This window comes from Dendrobium catenatum, unplaced genomic scaffold, assembly GCF_001605985.2.
Source record: "Dendrobium catenatum unplaced genomic scaffold, ASM160598v2 fragScaff_scaffold_1483, whole genome shotgun sequence".
Taxonomy (NCBI): domain Eukaryota; kingdom Viridiplantae; phylum Streptophyta; class Magnoliopsida; order Asparagales; family Orchidaceae; genus Dendrobium; species Dendrobium catenatum.
Window position 1 is genome coordinate 867,212 of NW_021319945.1, and position 3,648 is coordinate 870,859.

A 3,648-nucleotide genomic window follows, 5' to 3' on the forward strand; every position below is an offset into this window, starting at 1 on the left:
TTCCCACCATGTAATATACTCTATAAGATGTACATCAAGCTAAGGCCTTCCCCCAAGGAAGGGCCTCATTTGTAATCAACTATAAATAATAGTGGATTCATTCAAACTGGGCTAGGCCCCGTAGCTTTTTCCCCTTTTCAGGAGTTTTCCGCATAAAAATCTTGGTGTCTCATAAATGCTACACCCCCCTCTCTCTTATCTGATTGCGTGTTAGATTTTTGTACAAAGCTAAGACATTAAATTTTATATTTTTCTACCACCACGAATACTCCAAGACGCAAAAAGAATCACATTTAAGAAAATAAAATGAATAACATAGTTATAATTAAGGATATGTCAGAACTGAAGTTGGGATTCATAATCGATAAAAGAACTAACCACACTGTAACTACCTTTTTGTAACAAGAATCACATTTACGTTATGAAGAAGGAGAAAATTTGTTGCATTCATGAGAAATTACATTGTCGCCACGATAAGGGCGTTGCGTGTAGTTTTACTCATAATAAGAAAGATATATGAGCAAAAGAGACTTTAATGTTAGGGAAGGGTGCGATAAAGGACAAATTATTACGTGCGGTCACCGGACTGTCCAGAGGTGAATCAATATGCGCCACATCACTCGATACAAAATGATTCATAGTAAAAAGGTGACATGGCACATCCTAATTCACCTCCGAAAAACATCCGGTGACCGCACATAATAATTTCAGGCGATAAAGGGAGTGAGTGTGGTGGAAAATGAACCCCGAAGGGAGAACTAAGAATGATTAATATATATGGATGCAACTAAGGGAGCAAATGCATGTGTTGATTGTTTGTAGATGTAGGGTCAAGAATGTGCACGGAAGGGCAGGGTGATGTGGATGGGTATGTGATAGTTTTCAAATGCAGGAATAGAATATGAGAGATATGATTTGGTGAGAGTAAAAGGACACGTGGGTGCCAGCTAGGGTAAGATCACCATTGCTGTTTATATCATCTTATTAATTGAATAATGATGCCAACTTAGCATACAAGACCAAAAAAACGAAAAAATAAATAGGTGAGAATAAATATAATTAAGGAATAAAAAATATATATTTTCTCAAATTATTTATATGCTTACTATAATAAATTTATGATGTAATTTTATAATAATCATCATATGCTAACAAAACTAATACTTTTAGATTTTCTTTTTTTTTTTTTCAAAATTACTCTCAAACCCTCACAATTCCATGGAAATTAAAAAGATCGGACATTCAAATATAACTAAGTACACAAGCATTCTAGTGTAGTTGTTAATACATATAGTCATGCAATGCTATGAAGTGATAAACAAATATATAAGATTTAACATTTAACAAAACTACACACAAATTATGGTTTATAGGACAATAGGGGAAGTGAATAATTAGTATTTCGAAAATAAATTTTAAAATTAAAATACATTGGTTAAATAGGAGGCGTTGATTTTAGTGTTGATAGATGATAATGTTGATAATGATGATTAGTGTCAGCCTTTTTTTTTTGCTATAGTGGATGTTGGCATTAGTGACGATGATGAGTGATATTGACAGTGGGTGTCAGCCTTATTAATGATGATTAGTATGCCAATTAATATATTTACGGAAATGAACATTCTTTTTATTTCATATAGAAATTAGAATTCTTCATTTGATGATTCATATAAATCCCCTATTTTTCACATATTATTTTTTCAAACAAATTTATGTCTTAATGATTTCATAATTCACTGATCTTGAACTCTCCATATATTTATCTCATCAATATGCACACATAAACTATATAATTTGCTAAAAATGTAGTTCTTGTAATCCCAAAATTGTCTCATAAAGATTTTTATTTGAAAATTTGAGCGCTTTAAGATATTAAAGATGTATCAAAATTCGAGATGATAATATGAATTTTGGAAAAGATATATCAAAATGATATATTAATAAATATATAAATTTGTGATAATATATTGGTAGATATCCTATTACAATTCTTAATTTTGGGTTAAATTAAAATCACCCCTTTCATATTTGCACTATTAGTATATATACCTCAATAATATTAATCTATATCACATATATCAAGGAGAAGGGAGATGAACAATTTTTACTTAAAAAAAGTTTGAGGTTATGTTGCTCCAATTCTTCACTTTGAAACAAAGTTTATTAAAGATTTTAAGAAATTTAACTTAAATAGTTATAGTTTCATTACAAAAATGAACCAGTACTATATATATAGAATCTCTAAATTTATTGTTATTATTATAATCTCCAAATTTATTTATTTTCTCTTATATTCATTAGAAGATAAGAAAAAATAAATTAATTTAGAGATTATAGTAGTTGATATGGGCTCAAAAATTGCTTTGATCGAGCATGAATTTCGAGGCATATTCAAGTTAGAAACTTTCAAAATTAAATTCGAGATCATCTGAATTCCAATTTTAGCAAACTTATAGTCAAACTGAATATCTCAAAGAAAGGAACCAAACAACACCAAAATTGGTCCAACCCAAGCCCAAATGGGTCCGAATCGGGGCCCAGACCACATTTGGAAGGGTCAAAGCATTATTTGGATGATAAAATGATATTCAAATATGGCATGCTTATAGTCAAATCGAGCGGCTCGGTTAGACGAATCCAACGAGCCCAATATCTTTGAATTCCGACATAGTTAAGGCACTTAAATAGTTGAAAAACTCTCTATGATCGAGAGTATCGTTTCCGGCATTTTATGTCCGCCGGAATTACCGGCGGAAAACGCGCCGATAACAAGCTGTACCTTTAGTTACGGCGTTTTATCCAAGCTGTACCTTTAGTTACGGCGTTTTATCCATCGGAGTTTCCGGCGGATAAGTACGTCGTAATTTCTGGCATATTTAACGTCGGAATAATCAGCTAATAAATGTCATTTTGTTAACCCATTTTTCGCCGGTAATGCGTCGGAACGTGCGCCGGAAAAATTACCGGCGTCTTATATCCGTTGGAAGACATTTTCCGACGTGCACCAAACCAGCGTATGAAATTCTGTCATAAATGCATCATAAACCCAATCTTTCCGTCATATTTTATGTATTACAAGCGGATTTTGTCAGCCGGTAATACCGGGTTTTCCTGTAGTGATCAATACGAGCCATCCGATAGAACACTCCGAACCTGCTCCGGATCTTCTCTAAATTTATGGAGTGAGCACTAATGAAAATCTATAAATAAACCCCACTCTCTATATGAAAGGAACCTTTGGCAAGAGATTAGAGAAAGCTCTGAAGCTTCAAGAGCTATAGCACCGCCGCCTAAACCTGGTCGCCGACCACCGCCGGAATTCAGCCCGACCTTCGTCGGACCACCGACCAGCCGCCAACCATCGCCTGACCTTCGACTGGCTGCCGTCAGACTTCAGCCCGACCTTCGTCGCACCACCGCCCGGTAGTCGACTGTCGCTGGACTTCAACACGACCTTAGTCAGACCACCGCCTGGCCGCCATTCGCCGACGGACCTTCGCTCGGCCGACGACCGCCGCCGGACATCAGCCAGACCTTCGTCGAACCACTGCGCGACTGCCGACACCGCCGGATCTCCGCCCGGCCGACGACTGCCGCCAGACTTCAGCCCGACCATCGTCAGACCACCGCCCGGCCTCCGACTGCCAC